This window comes from Notamacropus eugenii, chromosome 1 (assembly GCF_028372415.1).
Source record: "Notamacropus eugenii isolate mMacEug1 chromosome 1, mMacEug1.pri_v2, whole genome shotgun sequence".
Classification (NCBI taxonomy): Eukaryota; Metazoa; Chordata; class Mammalia; order Diprotodontia; family Macropodidae; genus Notamacropus; species Notamacropus eugenii.
In genome coordinates, this window is record NC_092872.1 from 674755982 (window position 1) to 674773929 (window position 17948).

A 17948-nucleotide genomic window follows, 5' to 3' on the forward strand; every position below is an offset into this window, starting at 1 on the left:
TGGCAAAGTTGCAGGTTATGAAATAAACCCACACAAATCTTCTGCATTTCTATATATTAGTAACAAAGCCCAACAGCAAGAGACAGAAAGAGAAATCCCATTTAAAGCTACGGTAGATGCTATACCCAGGGACTATGTGAACACAATTACAAGACACTTTTTGCACAAATAAAGTCAGATCTAGGTAAGTGGAAAAATATCAGTTGTTTGTGGGTAGGCCAAGCTAATATAATAAAAATGACAATTCTACCTAAATTAATTTACTTATTCAGTGCTGTACCAATTAAACTATCAGATAATTGTTTTCTACAGCTGGAAAAAATAATATCAAAATTTATCTGGAAGAACAAAAGGTCTATAATATCAAGGGGACTAATGAAAAGAAATGCTAGGGAAGGTGGCTTAGTGCTACCAGATCCCAAATTGTATTATAAAGCAGCAATTATGAAAACCACTTGGTACTAGCTAAGAAACAGAAGGGTACACAAGTGGAATAGTCAAAGTACTCAAGACACAGTAAGCAATGAATATAGCAATCTGTTCGATAAACCCAGGGACCCCAGCTTCTGGGATAAGGACTCACTGTTTGACAAAAATTTCTGGGAAAACTGGATAACAGTGTGGCAGAAACTAGGCATAGACTAATGCCTGACATGTACCCAAGAATTAAGTCCAAATGGGTACACGATCTAGGTATAAAGATTGATACTATGGACAAATGGGTGGAGCAAGGAATAGTGTATTTATCAGATTTATGGATAAAGGAAGAATTTTTGACTAAAGAAGGGATAGAGAGCATTATGAAGTGCAAGATGAATAATTTTGATTACATTAAACTGTAAAGTTTTTGCGAAACCAGACCCAATGCAACCAAGATTCATAGGGATGCAGAAAACTGGGAAAGAATTTTTGCATCCAGTGTCTGTGATAAAGGCCTCATTTCTAGAATATATAGAGAACTGAGTCAAATGTCCAAAAATACAAGTCATTCCCCAATTGATAAATGTCAAAGCATATGAACAGGCAGTTTTCAGAGGAAGAAATTAAAGCTATCTACAGTCATATGAAAAAATGCTCTAAATCACTATTGATTAGAGAGATGCAAATCAAAACAACTCTATGGTACCACTTCACACCTATCAGATTGGCAAACATGAGAGAACAGGAAGATGATAAATCTTGGAGAGGGTGTGGGAGAGTTGGAACACTAATACATTGTTGGTGGAGCTATGAGCTGATACAACCATTCTGAAAAGCAATTTGGAACTATGTCCAAAGGGCTACAAAAATATGCACAGCCTTTGACCCAGCAATATTATTTCTAGGACTGTATCCCTAAGAGATCATAAAAATGGGAAAAGGTCCCACATGTACAAAAAATTTATAGCAGCACTCTTTGTGGTGGCCAAAATCTGGAAATCAAGGGGATGCCCATCAATTGGGGAATGGCTGAATAAATTATGGCATATGAATATAATGGAATACTATTGTGCTATAATAAATGATGAACAGGAAAACTTCAGAGAGGCCTAGAAAACTTATATGAACTGATGCTGAGTGAAAGGAGCAGAACCAGGAGAACTTTGTGCACAGCAATGACTACAGTGTGTGAGAGTTTTTTCTGGTAGAGTTGGAACAGCATTGCAATGAAAGGTCTTAAAAAAAATTCCAATGGTCTTTTAAGGCAAAATGCCTTCCACATCCAGAGAAAGAGCTACGGAATTTAATCACAAAATGTAGCAGATTATTTTTTGTGTGTGTGTGTGTGTGTATAATGTTTTGGTTTGTTATATGATTTCTCCCATTCATTATAATTCTTCTGTGCAACATGACTATGGTGAAAATGTGTTTAATAGGAATGTATGTGTAGAACTTATATAAAATTGTATGCCATCTCTGGGAGGGAGTGGGGATGGAGGGGAAAAAAATCTAAGTTATATGGTAATGATTGTAGAATACTGAAAATAAATAAAATTAATTAAAAAATAAAGCAAAGAATGAGAACTAAAAAAAAAAAAAAGAGCTGTTTTGGATCACTGTATCAGAGTAGCTAAGTCTTTCACAGTTGATTATCATCACAATATTGCTATGTTTGTGTATCTCCTGGTTCTGCTCACTTCACTTTGCATCAGTTCATATAGGTCTTGCCATATTTCTCCAGAACTAACCCCTCATTATTTCTTGTAGCACAATAGGCTTCCACTGCAATCATATATCACCATTTGTTCAGCCATTTCTCAATTGAGATGCATCCCCTCAATTTCCAATTCTTTGCTACCACAAAAAGAGCTGCTTTCAATATTTTGTAGATATAGGTCCTCTTCCTTTTGCTTTGATCTCTTTAGGGTATAGACCTAGTGTTGTGGTTTCATGGTATATTGTGGAGTCATTTTGGAAGAATTCAATGACCATCTCCAGCCCAAGCAAAGGCATTTATTGAGAGAAATGCCTCCCAGAAGTGGACTGAGTTCCAAGGAGGAACCAGCAGCCTCAGTAAGATAAAACAGGTAATTGTATAGTGTAATTATGCTGATTATACAACAGAAATTATGAATATTAAGAAGTCAGGAGGGGTTTGTTAAGGGATTAGGTAATAGGGGAGGGCTCCCAGCCTTGGAGGAACATGTATGTGATTACTCACAATACATACAGAAAAACCCTTTGAGGGGGGCATGTATGTATGATAATGGCATTATAATAAGCCTTTCTCCATCATAAGTTCACCTAAAGGACAGCTTTTGCTGTTACTGTGTAGGTGCCTACTTAGGAAAAGTCCCTTCTCTTATTTTGGGGTCCACATCCTGCTTGAGCATCCTGGTGGTGGTGCTTTCTGATTAACTGAATATTGTGGTCCTGAGATTAGATGGATGTGGTTGTGGTTGAGTGCATGGACACACCTGCTATTTTTGTGAGAAATATGAGGAATGGGTCTGGGAGCAGTGGCTAGATAGAGGCAGTGGCTGGGGTCCCATCACGTGGACATGCCTGCTGTTCTAGTGAGGCAGTGAGAAGGCGGGGCAGTGGCTATATTGAGTCTGGGGGCAGTGACAAGCTAAGAGCAGTAGACCTACTGTTCAGTAAGGACTATGATTAAGTCTGGGGGCAATGGTGTGGTTAAAGCCAGAATGTATGGTTAAATCAGGACATGGCTGCTGTTGTGAGGCCCATAAGGAAGTTATAATATTGGAGCTGAGGGCAGCTTTATTAGGATTCCATCTTTAGAGGTGGTATCCTGGGGCAAAAGGGTATGCACAGTTTTATAATCCTTTGGGCATGGTTCCAAATTGCTCTCCAGAATGGGTAGACCAGTTCACAACTCCAGTAGTTCATTAGAATATCTGTTTTCCCTCATCCTCTCCACCATTTGTCCTTTCTGATAGGTGTGAGTGATACTCAGAGATGTTTTAGTTTGCATTTCTCTAATCATTGGGGATTTAGAGTATGTTTTCATATTTCTATAGATAACTTTGTTCTTTTTTATTTTTAATTTATAGAATAAAACAAGCATTTTCGTAACATAGTATAACAAAAAGATGATTGCACATGAGACTACAAATCTATTATGTATAAATTGGTATCTCTTTTAAATATATAATGCCATTATCATATACATTTCTTTAGGACATCCCCCTGTTCTAAAGATGGCTACCATTAAGCACAAACGGGTATATATATATATATATATATATATATATATATATATATATATATATATATATATATATATATATATATATATATGTGTGTGTGTGTGTGTATGTGTATATATATATAATGTATGTATATAACATATTATATATAAAAAATTATTCTATACATCTATTTATAAGTTCTCTCTCTGGATACAAATAACATCTTTCTTCATACATCCTTTATAATTAATTTGGGTATTTGTAATAGTCAAAATGACTTATTCACTCAAAGGTGTTCTTAAAACAATATTGCTGTCATGTATACAATTTTCTCTTGGTTCTGCTTATTTCACTCTTCATTATTTTGTCCAAGTCTTTTCATGTTTTTCTAAGATCACTGGGCTCATCATTTCTTTTAGTATAGAATGGATAATTTCAATTACATTAGGTTGAAAAGGTCTTGTACAAACAAAACAAATGTAAGATCAGAAGGAAAACAGAAAATTGGGAAAAAATTTTAAAGACAGTCTCATGAATAAATGTCATATCTTTAATATATAAAGAATTTTGTCAAATCTATAAGAATATGAGTCATTCCCCACCAGATAAATGGTCAAAGAATTTGAATAGATGGTTTTCCAGTGAAGAAATCAAAACAGTTTATATTCATGTAAAAATGCTCTAAATCATGATTGATTAGAGAAATGCAAATTAAAATAACCTTGAGATATCATTTTATATCTACCATATTGCTAAAATGATTGAAAGGAGAAGTCACAAATGTTGGAAGGGACTTGAAAAAATTGGGACACTAATTCATAGGTGGTGGAATTGTGAACTGTTCCAACCATTTTGGAGAATAGTCTGGAATTATTCCTGAAGAGTTATTAAACTGCCTATACTCTTTGACCCAGCAATACCACTACTAATCCAAAGATGACTAGGATAAAGGAAGAGAACCTATATGCTCTAAAATACTTATAGCAGCTCTCTTTGTGCTGGCAAAGAACTGGAAATTTCAGGGATGCCCATCCATTGGGGAATGGCAGAACAAGTTGCAATAGATGATTGTGATAGAATGCTACTATGAGATAAGCAGTGTTTGTTTTGTTTCACAGTTAAAGATTGTGTGTTCACTAGGAGCTAGTCACCACAGTGGAAAGGGTAGCTTGTTGCCAGAGTCCACCCCATGTTTATTAACCACTAGTGATTTGGACAAAGCCTAACCTGCTTATCTTCCTCAATCCAGAGTACCAAGAAAGCTGCTGGAGAAGGGTGGGAGGGGGAGACTGGACTCCCTGCTCCAGCCAAAAGCCCTCTGAAGAAATGCTGGCAGTGATTTTGGAGTGACTCCTGTCCTGCCTACCTGTTGGTGAGAACGTTCCCTGAGAATCAGGCATAGCTAGCTAGGAACCTTCAGGTTGAAGTCTCTTTCTGGGCAGTTCAGAATTATCTCTTATGGTTCCATGCCTTCTTCAATTTCTTTTTATAGTTTTTTTCTACTTTCCCTTGCGATATTTTCTGACTCTCCATCTCCTGCAGAATTAACTTTGGATCTCCTTTTTTGGATGCATTCCTAAGCAGCTGGCCTGAGAGAAACCCTAGTCCCAGCTGCAGGGACCACTGTCTGGCTCACAGCTGATCAGAAGCAATTGGACCTTCCCATAAATAGTTCCTGAGACTTTGCCTCCATCAGAAGGACTTGCGTACTGGGGAGTGAGTGGGTCTTTCATATGATACATTTGCCACATTCCCTGAGCCCCAGCCTGAATAGCCTATTTGACTAGGGTTTTTCTTTGTCATTAGCAGTTACTAAAAGAATCCTTTTCTTTTTTCTACACTAATGTAACAACAACAATAGTTACTTGCACTTACATAGCACTTCAAAATTTGCAAAGCACTTTGCAAATATCCTATTCAATCCTCACAGCAACCCTGGGAGGGAAATGCTATTATGATCCCCATTTACAGATGAGGAAACTGAGGCAGACAGAAGATAATTGGCTTGGCCAGGGTCACACAGCTAGTAAGTATCTGAGGCTAAGACTTAGACCTTCCTGACTCCAGGTCCATATTTCTATCCATTGTACCACCCTAACTACCACTTCTGATCTGAAGTCGTATCTGGGAGGGCAAACAGAATAGATGAAGAGTTGGGGGACACCTGAAGATGCCTCCCCTTCAGTTAGAGGACTGGAAAAGAAAGAGAGATGGCCATATGAACCACCCCACTGACCAGGGTAGATGAGAACCAGCAAGGAATGACCCTGCCACCTTCAGGTCAATGCCTTTGAGAGGGAGAGATAGGCAATAGAGACTAGCCTTGAGAGAGCCTTCCCCAGGAGCCCAGAAGGTGACTGTGAAAAAGGAAGACATGTCAACAGAAAGTTGGGGCCAGGAGCCTCAAGTTAGAAGACCTGGCTGAGCTAATATTGCTACAGGTAACTCCATGGGAGCTTAAATAACCTCTAACCATCCAGGGGTCAACCTGACATGGAGGCCTGTGGTAGAGGATGAATGTCCATGCTCCAGTAGCAGTAAATAGCATTTAAGTATATTTCCAAAAGTACCATGCTTCACCCTTATAGCATGATGTTCCCAGATTCAGTGCTCTGGGACAAGGTCTTTTCAGTTGTGTGGGAAGCCTTCTCCTCTCATAGGAAGGGATTCTATCCCTTCCTCAGAAATACCCAATTAGTCAACGATTCTGTGGTGGGTCTCCTCCATTGCTGGATGGATTGGGTCCATTTGGTTGGCCTGGCTTCTTCCTATATCCCTCTGACTATATTTCGTTGGTAATGTTTCTCTGCTCTTCACAATTCAACTTTGAATCAAAGCTGAGAATTCACTGAACTCACTCAAATTGATTTAAGCTTTGTGTAAAAAGACAACCTTTAGGATCCTTTCTAACTCTATTGAGATGACCATTCAGCTGTGCCCATAGTGGGTGAAGGACTAATCTCTTTTTTGTCTTGTACCTAGTTGTTTGTGGACCAGGTTCAGCACTGTGGAGGCTGACCTCTGATGAAAAAAGACTCCCTTTTCTCACACTCAACTCCTTAGCAAATTCTCAACCTGGGGATAATGATAATTATAGCGAATTAAATTATGGCTTACAATTCTAATGGGTTCCATTACTTAATGTATGTGTGAATTGAGTATGGGGCAGGTAATTTATTCCTACACACATAAAAGAATGTGAAACACAAAGAATTTCAGTCTGTGTTTGTTAACATAATGCAGTAACTTAATTTTTAAGCATGGTTACAAGTGGTTGGGAGGCTAATGATTAAGCCTATTCAGAATATAAAACAGTTTTGCAATACTGCTAATTAGGTAATTTATATTTCATCTTCGCTGGGCACTTTCTCATCAAACAGAGAAATTGGGTCAATATTTTTTATGGAGGCCACCTCTTTCAATGCAGAAACCTTCCCTGATGCTAGTCTCCCAGACATGTAGAACTCACAAGGTCACCTACTTAAGAAAGAAAAAAAAGAGACAGGGGCTTCCAGGGACCCAGGCATAAGCTCAAGGAATTTTGGCCTCTAACTGCCACATAGGCAGGACTGCCGTGTAAGAGAAGGACCCTGTTCTCCTCATCTTTTATTGGAGTCACATTAGAGTGTAACAGCTTGAAGATGTTTCATCTCTTAACTTCTCTTAACACTTTCCCACCCTGTTCTTGTCACAGGGTTAGAAGAGGACCAAGGAATCACTCAGGGTTTTTCAAATCATGATACTATGCCAAATCATTTCAGCAATGGACCACCACATAGCCAGAAGCAACCACAAATCTCTTTCTGCCCCCCACTTTAATATCTTCCTATATTCTGTAAAACTAGCAGTATATTATGATCCCCATTAATCCTATTCTTACAGGTTAACTTTTGTTTGGGACTTGGGGGTGTCAGCATCATCATCATTTTGTCATTCAGCCATTTCACTTGTGTTCTACTCTTGTCACCCCATTTGGGATGTTTTAGGCAACCATACCGGAGTGGTTTCTCATTTCTTTCTTCAAGTCATTTTACAGATGAGGAACAAATGGAGTTAAATGACTTGCCCAGGCTCACACAGCTGAAAAGCATCTGAGGTTGGATTTGAACTCACGAAGATGAGTCTTCCGGATTTCAAGACCAGTGTTCTTTCCACTGTGCTACCCAGCTGCTTAATAATGATGATGATGATGATGATAATTTGATAACACCAATGCCAACAGTAATAATAATAGCTTGCCTTTATATAGAACCTACTATGTGCCAGACATTGTATTAAGATATGCTCATTAACATCTTGTTGGAAGAGCTAAGGATATGCCCTGGGTACAAGGCAATTCTGCTATAGAGATGACTGATTAAGTGTCAGGGGATGACTTTATTGAATCAGGCCATTGTGGGTCAGAACCGCACTTTGGTACTGGGCCTTTAAAAGAGAGCTTTTGTCAGACAATATGAGCAGAAGTTTAATAGTTGAAAACAGAGCCACAGCAGAACAAAAAGTGGGCCTTGGCCCTGGAGAGGAAAAAACCTGAATATCCACAAAGCTACCCTCCTGAGAGAGAGCTACTTGTATGGAAGTCAGAAGAGGAAAGGGCAGAGACAAGGTAGAGACATGCTTCAGATATACTCAGTCATGGCGGTCAGAGCAGTAGGGCTTAATCAAGTGACTCCAAGGGAATCCTCTTGGAAAAGGATCAAGATTTATGAGACAATTCAGAGTTCTTAGAGCAGCGGTTCTTATCCTGTAGTCCACAAAATTTATTTTAAATAAATATATTTGTATATATTAATTTATATATAATTAAATATATAATTATATATTTATAAAATTAATTATAACTTATATAATTAAATACATATTTATATAAAATAAAATATTACCATTTTAAAATAATTTACTTCCTTTCTAATCCTATATACTTTTATTCATTTATTATTCTGAAGAGTCCATAGACTTTACCAGATTGTCAAAAGGGCCTATGACAGCAAAGAAATTAAGAATCCCTGTCTTAGAGAGTGCTCTAGCCATCTAGCTCCTTCCTAAATGATGCCAAATTCATGCAGAGTTAAGAGACTCAGCCTTCTGCAGAGGAGACAGAAAGACTAGTTGGTGCATAAGCTGTAATTATGTTCATGGTGGTATTCTTGAAAATTCTTAATCATTTGTATTGCAATACATCATGACTAAATTCCCCATGAATAATGTTCTCATTGAAATGAAAGAGGATGGAGGCTTGTTATAATCTATTCAGAAACCTTATACCTGTACATCATGCATTCTTTCTTTGAGACTCCAAAGGTACTGGTCATGATAAGTGCTGAATAATATCACATCCCACAATCCACAATGACTATCTAAAAGGAGAGGAAATGACTAATCATTGAATCAAATACCTGTGTGCTGTCACATCATTAGCTAGTTAGAACAAGGCTGAAATCATCACTAAATTAGAAGAAGGATGAAGAAGAGAGGAAAACAGGGCATGCAATTGCAATGGTAGCCTGGTCCATTCAAACAAGCCATGAATGCTAGAAAGGGGAAAGGATAAAGAAAGATGTAGTGGGGACAAGCCCACAGAAAACTTCATTTTCTTCCATCCCTAAGGAAAGAAGATCTTACTTTCCAAGGGAAAATCTTGGAACTAGAATTCTCAGAAGCTGTAATGGGCCCAGGATGTAGATTACATTCCATTCCTATGGGAAATTTAAATGAGAAGGGGAAAATTTCACCATAAAAAAGGCACTCACAACATTGACAAAGATGACAACACAGACAGTAATAACTAGCATTTGTAGTGCTTTAAGGTTTGCAAATGCTTTACAAACATGAGCTTATTTATTTTCAACATTACTACATTACAATATTATCCTATTATTTACAACAACCCTAAGAGGTGGGTGCTATTTTTGTCTCCATTTTACAGATGAGGAAACTAAGGCAGACAGAGGTTAAGTTGCTTGTCCACAGTCACACAGCTAGTAAGTGTCTGAGACTAGATTGGAGTCCACTTCTCCCTGACTCCAGGTCCAGCACTCTATCCACAAGGACACTTATTTGCCTAATTGTGTGATACTGCTCTCAGTCCAGGCTGCCTTCATACAAAAGGAGATATAAAGAAGTAACAACTAAATGGAAGGGATGACCAGGCTACTGGAGACTAGGGAATTAGCCAGGAGTCAGAAACAGCCCTGACTCCTAGGTAGCACAGTAGGTAGAGTGCTGGACCCAGAGTCAGGAAGACTCATCTTTTTGAGTTCAAATTCGGCTCAGATACTTAATAGCTGTGTGACCCTGGGCAAATCACTTTAACCCTGTTTGCTTCATTTTCTTCCTCTATAAAATGAACTGAAGAAGGAAATGGCAAACCACTCCAGCATCTTTGCCAAGTAAATCCCAAATGGTGGTCACAAAGAATCGGACATAAATGAAATAGCTTGAGAAGTCAATAAGCATTTATTAAACTCTTACTATATGCCAGGCTCTGTGCTAGATATGGAAAGAAAGGCAAAAATGTGGTCCCTGCCCATAACAAGCCCACAACCTAATGGGGGCAGTAACATGCAAACAACTAAGTATAATATGGAGGCAGGATTTGGACAAGCTCCTCTTCAGAAGGTGGGTTTGAGCTGAATCTTGACAGATAAGTCAGAAGGTGCAGGTGAGGAGGAAGAGCATTCCAGGCACAGGAGATGGCCAGAGTATGTAGGGTGGGCAATGGAGTGTCCTCTTTGTAGGAGGAGCAGTAAGTAAGAGCAGTGAAGCTAGATTGTAAAAAAAGTAGAGAACCAGGAAGGCTAGGAAGCAGCCAGGTTGAAAATGTCTTTAAATGGCAAAGAGAAAGGGTTTTATATCTGACCCTGGAGATAGCCAGGAACCACGGCCATTTACTGAGGGAGAAGGACATGCACTTAGGAAGTATAATTGACAGAAGTATAGTCATGGGGTGATGTGGATATGTCAGGAGGTGATACGCATAAGTCCCAGGGAACTATTCATGAGTGACTTCCTGGCTCAGGTGGTAAAGGAAGGATCTCAGCAAAGCTAGCCCAATGCTGATGTGTAACTCATACCACAAATCTGACTTACGAGGTCTTTCTTCTATTAGGTTTTATTGTTGAGTCAATTAGTTGTGTCTGTCTCTTTGTGACCCCATTTGGGGTTAGTCACATAAATTGGAAAGCAGTTGAGAGACATTTGGAGGGTGGCAGCCATTTGATACGACTGCCAATAGTGTTGCTACTTATCTCAATGATTTTGATTTGCCTAGCTACCTTTTCTGATTAAATGACTTTCCCCCTGATTCCATATGACTCATAGTGACTCCAATTTTTTTCCCTTTTAAAATACATTTTATTTATTTTGTTAAATATTTCCCAATTACATTTTTTAACATTCATTAAAAGATTTTTGAGTTTTAAATTCTCTTCCTCCCTTCTGTCCCTCCTCAACCCATTGTAAAAGCAAACAATTTAATATCAATTATATATATATGTATATATATAGTCACATAATTTCCATATTAGCCGTGTTGCGCACACACACACACACACACACACACATAACTCCCAAGAAAAATAAAGTAAAAAATATGTTTCAATATGTACTCCGAGTTCATCAGTTTTGTCTCTGGAGGTAGATAGCATTTTTCATGATGTGTCCTTTGAAATTGTCTTGGATCGTTGATTTGATCAAATCACTCTGATTTTGATCTATTAATTATGATTATCATTTTATGAAAGTTCAACCAATATAAAGCAGTCGTTACAATGAAGGGACCAGGCATGATTTCCAGTAATAAACAATTTTATCTCTTTGCATGTGAGGAGAAGTGTCAGTCAAGGGCAACACCAATTTAAAGTACAATCTCATTTGTTCAATATTTTGGAAGCTGATGGTGGAACATTATGAGTAATGTGACCTGTGAGGGTCAAGGAAAATCAGTGAAGGAGGAAGCCAAGTCTGAAGAAGGCTTAGTCTGGCACCCAATTAAGCCAGATCATCCAAAGAATATTTAGACAAAACTGGAAGGAAGAAAACAAATAGATGAAAAATGAAACAGACTTCTTGGCATCTCTATAGTAATCTATTCTCCTACTGATGACAGTGGAGCCATTACATTTGACCTTATTATGAACTGCGCTATATATATGATGAAGTAGAAATGGCACATAGTAAGATGAAATTGGGAAGAGACTGGATCAGTCTGTGAACCTAAAAGTAAGCCATGTTAGCATGATATCACCAAAAAATGCAATGTAGAGGATATCAGTGAAACTGATCTGTAAGACTGTTTTATTGTTCTTCCAAAATCCTTACAAGAATGATTCCTCTGTCCTTGCACAGAGTTCAAATGGGAGCAGTATTTCCTATAGGTGGTCTCCTTGGTGTTAACAGCTTGTGGATAACATGCTGATTGCATCAATCTAGAGCTTTAAAGTGTTCTTAGAGAGATCCATGGCCACTCCAAAAAAAATCTATTTAACAACTGCTCAAGAAAAACTGAATAGATGAAGTCTTTTTAGTTACACTCTTAATAGATAGTTGGACAGATAGACATCATTAAATATTTCTTGGGTGGGAACTGAAGATGGACAATGAACCAATCGCAGAATTGAGTATTATGGAGAGAGTGGAACATTTTACAGTTGAGAAAGTTTGCATTATTTTTAAAATTTCTTTTTTTAAATTAAATTTTATTTTCTTTAATCATCAAGCATTTTTTTCTTCTTCCCACCTCCCCCTCACCACATCTGAAAACAAAAAAAGATAAAAGTAAAACAATGGTAAAAAATACACATAAACAAAACAAATTTCTATATTGACCATGCCCAAAGATATATGTCTCATCTGTATATTAGTCCATCATCTTTCTGTTGTGAAATGGGCAGTGTTCTTCATCACTGTTCCTCTGCAATCATGGCCGATCACTGATCAAAGTTCTTGAGTCTTTCAAAATGGTGCATCTTTATAGTGTTGTTGTTTAGTATAAGTTGTTCTCCGAGTTCTGCTCATTTCATTCTACAGTTCTACATTAGTTCATAAAAATCTTCCTATATTGCACTGAAACAATTTGTCTTGTTATTTTTTGCAGCACAATAGTAGTTAATTCCATGTATCTACGTAATTTGTTCAGTCCCTCCTCAGTTGATAGGTACCTCCTTGGGCTGCAGTTTTTTACCCCTACAAAACGGCTGATGTAAACATTTTGCACAGACATGGCCTTTTCCCCTTTCTTTGCTCTCTTTGGGATATAGGCCTAGCAATGTTATTTCTAGGTCAAAGTGTATACACAATTTAATAGCTTTTGGGGCATAGTTCCAAATTGTTTTCCAGAATGTGTAGACCAACAGTGCATCAAGATCCTTATTTTCCTTCAGTTACTCCAATATTTTTCATTTTTTGTCAACTTTGCCAATCTCATGAGTATAAGATGAGACCTCAGTATTGCATTTCACTAATTATTAATGATTTGGACCATTGGTTCATATGGCTATAGATAGCTTTGATTTCTTCTTTTAAGATCCAAAGACCAGTTCTTAAAGTGGTCAATCCACGGCCTTTTGTTTTGGTTACTGTCTTCATACCATTGCATTTTTGTCAGTCCAAACAACTCTCCCTGTTACATGGCTAGGAAAAAAACCAAACTATTAACTTAAAAGGGAAGGATAGGGAGCAATTTCTTTGGTTGTATGTGGATATTGTTTTAAACATGGGTTCATTATTCTAGAGCTGAATATCCTATCCAGATTGCAAGAAAGTCACTTGGGATATGTGTATGAACAGGAAGTCTGTCTCTCAGGCCTGGAGGTGACTGTGACTTTATCATCAATTCAACATGTATGTTTTATCTTGCAGCTCAATGTTCTTATATGTCTTGTCTCCTCGTATTAAAATGTGAACTTACAGGCAGGTACTATCTATCTCCTTCTCTAATTGTACCATCTAGCACTTAGCATGGTGCTTTGCACTTAATACTAGGTACTACATTCATTAATTCTTCCTGTTATAAGTCCTTGATGACAGATAGTTAATTGTTTTTTTTATTTTCATTTTCCTGGAATGAGGTATTCTTGCTTAAGATCCTTCCCAATTTGTCACCTTGGGTTAACATACTTTTCTTGCTTTATATTAAGCTGTACCTGGTAAGGTGTCATGATATGGTGACTCTATTTTTAAACCCAAATATGAGGTTTTATAATTATTAGTCTTAAAGTCCATTTTGTTACATTTGGGCCATCATTCTAGATGATCAAGAAAATTTTTAATTGATTTTGACATCCAACGTTAGCTACCATTCTCTCAATTTAGGTCTTCTATAAATTTGATAAGCATTTCATCCAGGTCTTCATCCAAGTCATTGATAAAAATGATAAATAAAAATGTGACTATACAAAGAAGGAATATATATTTTCATTTAGTCCTCACTAACTTTCAAAAATTCCCCACAAAGAGGGATTATGCACTATAGGAGGAGCAAGGTCTCTGCAGGCTAAGACACCAAAAAAGTTTGACAAGGTAACCATCTTATTAATTAAGAGCAGATATCCCTAATCCCTATTTTGCCACTCAGCATACTCACTCTTTCCTGCTCTCATTCCATCATTATGTTGCAACATGCAGCACATCTCAAACTTTTCTATCCCTTAGGGGTCAGGGGAAGGTATGGGAAAAAGGAATCAAGCTCTGCTTGGAGTGGCAGCACACTCTGCCCAAGATGGAATGTCAGAACTTATCCAGGGTATTAGGGCAGAGCTCAAGAGTGCACATGTGAAGCTGCACTAGACCTGAAGGGAGTGGCACTGACATCCAACTGAGGCCTTCTGTCTCTTCCCCCAGAGGTCATTTGGGGCAAGGAAAGGAGAAGAAGAAGATAAAAACCACCAACAAATTCAGGAAGAATACGATTCACTTAAAAAACTAGAGCACATATGAATAAATCAACAGATAAGATATTAAAACAGAAGGGAAAGGGACTACCAAGATATATAAATAATGACAAGCATTTTAAATAAATACAGTAAGACATAGGAAATTGAACCTGATGAAACACAAGACCCTGTGTATTCTTGAAAGAGCATGGGACCAAAGCAGGACGTACCTAAATGATTTAACAGAGAAATGACCCTTGAAGAAAGAAGTTAAAATGAAACAAATGCATAATTTCTAGGCCTGTTCAGCTGAAATAACTAGCAGAGTAGAAAAAACTTAATTCCATGCTGGTATCTCCAAAGAAGTGAAAGACAGAACTGAGTAGTAATTTGAATATGCTTAAGTGAAGAAAAATCTGGAGAGGTAAAAAAACAACGTTAAAAGAATACATGGTGTTTACAAAAGGAAAACACATTGGTTTTGAAGACAGAATGTATAGGAAATGTGAATAACACAAGACTGTTCTATACCAACTATTCCCCCAAAGGGAATGAAATTATATATTTTCAAGAGCAAAGGAGCTCCAAATGCAATCTAAAATGACATACCCTCAAGTGAAAAAATATGGAAATGAAATTTTAAAAAAGTTATTTGAAACATTTGTACAAATAGAAAAGATACGAGCAAATCATTTGACTTTCAGGCACTTCAAACAACAGTAACACTACAATGGTAAATAAATACAACTACTCGAGAAAGCATAAATAACTAAAGAAATTATCCCATCTCTAGAGACTACTAGAAATAAAAAAAAAAAGGATTAGAAAGAGAAAGATAACTATGGGATTGAAAAAAAAGAAAGAACAACACAGACATTTCTATGATGGGATAATACTTATATCTTTACCATTTCTCACAGTAATTGATACTCGTAAGAGTGAAACATATTAGGAAAAATGGGAAAGGTGTCAAGAGCTACAATCACAAAGCAATTGTTTAGAAAAGGGAATTTAAAACTGGTATATTAGAAGCTTTGATTTCAGTAGATACACTAAAACACTAAAGAAAGAATAAATACAAAGTACAAATCAAGGAAGAAAAATTTAAAATAGGCAGAAAGAGAAGAGAAGGAAGAGTCCACTCAAGTCAAGAAGCATTTATTAAGCACTTACTGTGTTCCAGACACTCTTCCAGGGTCATTAGTATAAGCAGAAAGACAATTCCTGTCCTCAAGGAATTTACTTTAGAGTGAAAGAAGACAAAGGCTGCTAATGTGGAGCAAGGAATGTACCTGTACTGGGGCATGATGGTTAAATTGGTTAAATCTACAGAGTCAGAAATGTAGCTGGGAGAGGAATAAAGGATGTCTGGCCTCCCCAAAATGGAGGTTCTTGGAAGAACTCAACAACGAGATCAAGGGTTTTTCATTGAAAGCTTTAGCACTGTCCTTATATTCAAAAGGTCCAAAACTTGGCCCCTTCCCACCTTTCTAGTCTTCTTAAACCTTACACCCCACTCACATATCCTATGTAGTCCTCTTTGCTATTCCTTGAACTAGACATTCTGTCTCCCTCCTCTAGACATTTTCATTGGCTGTCCTCCATGACTAGAATGCTCTTCCTCCTCACCTTTACCTTTTAACTTCTCAACTTAAATTCCACCTTTTGCAAACAGCCTTTTCTCTATTCCCCTTCATGTTAGTACCTTCCCTCTGTTTATTTCCCCAATTTATCTTGCATATAGCTTACTTGTACCTTGCTGCTTGTTTGCTAACTCCTTCATTAGTCTGTGAGGTCTTACGCCCTTTGTATGTACAGTGCATGGGGCCTGGCACATAGTAGGCTATCTGATTCCATCATGGAGTCAAGTTAAACCAAAAAGCATTTATTAAGGCCCAGGTACCATGTTAAGCATTGTGAATAAAGTAAAGAAATCCTTTTTAGAAAAAGACTTAGAAAATGAAAACAAAATAAAGCAAAAAAAACCCAAAAACCTAACAAGCAGAAGAAGTTGAAGAGAAAGAAAGAATTCTTATGAATGGTTTTGCTGACTTTCCCCCTTTTTTTCTTCTTGTCTTCTGAAAATATATTGTATGGAATGGCTCTTTAGAAAGAACAAGGGGATGGATACAGGGGAAATTTATTTGATATAAATAAAAAATATATCAATAATACTTTTAATAATCATAAACAACACATTACTTAACCTCTTCCAAACAGATTTCAAAAATGTGCCAGCCCAAATCTTGATGGGTAAATTCAAGAAAAAGTCACAGTGAGACAGTTTTCTAGGCAACATCACATAGGGAGAAAGACAGAGAGATCTGTGGAGAGTGGGGAGGGAGTCCGACCAGGGGTGAGCCATGGAACACTCCAGAGCAAAGGAGAAGTCGTGAAGCATGACACAAGGAAGTTCCAGATTTATAATAGGACAATAACAGGAAATAGGTGTCATCTGGTAGATTTGTCTCCCACCTCCCATTTCCAGATCAAGACCCCAGCTGTTATGATGAGGATATCTGAGTTTAGGAGTAACATTTCAGGAAAGGGAATGGTCAAGATCCCTAGACAGCATACCAGAGAGAAGTAATTTCAGAAGCAGGCTGTAATCCCAGGAACAGAGTTCTAATTTCTAGCTGAGTCTGAAGGCTACAGAAGAATAAACCAGGACTGAAATCCCAGGCCAAAGGGGAGTGTAGAGATCTGTCCCTCTGAATCAGCAGAGCTTCCCTGCTGAGTGAGGGTGTCTGCGTCCAATAGCAACCTACTGTTACTCAGACCCAAACCCAACTCAGGAATGTACAGAACTCAGATTGGGGGATTGGACTATCCCTGATCATATTACTTTGTGAGTGCTGATAGCTTGCAGGTCTTTGGTCTGTTCCCAAGATTCTGGAATCATATAACACTCAATACCAACAAGACTAGCCCAGACTTTCCCTCCAGCAGTGTGTTTCAGATCCCAAATCCCAAGTCAGGAAGTAATCTAGAAGAATTAACAATAAGTAAAAAAAGAATCGCATAGTAAAAAGTTATCATGTTAACAAGAAAGATCAAGACTCAAGACCAGGGAAAGAGGATGACTCAAAAACATGCATAAGCAAAAGTTGAAAGAAAAACATAAATTGGACAAAAATTCAACTAGAATTCCTGGAAGAGATGAAGCAAGAGTTAAAAAAAAGAACTCAAAATATATTTGTAAATAAAATGAGTATTAGAAAAAAAATGAAAGAGAAATGAGAGCTTTGGAAGAAAAACTGGAAAGGTAATTAACTGGTAGAAGAGGTATAAAACCTTGTCTGAATAACAAATTCCCTGAAAATTAAAATGGAAAAAATAGAAACCAACAACTCTATGAGACAAGAAGTATTAAAACAAAATCAAAAGACTGAAAAAAACAACAGAAAAAAGTGTTAGGTTTCTCATAGCAGAAGCAAATGATCTT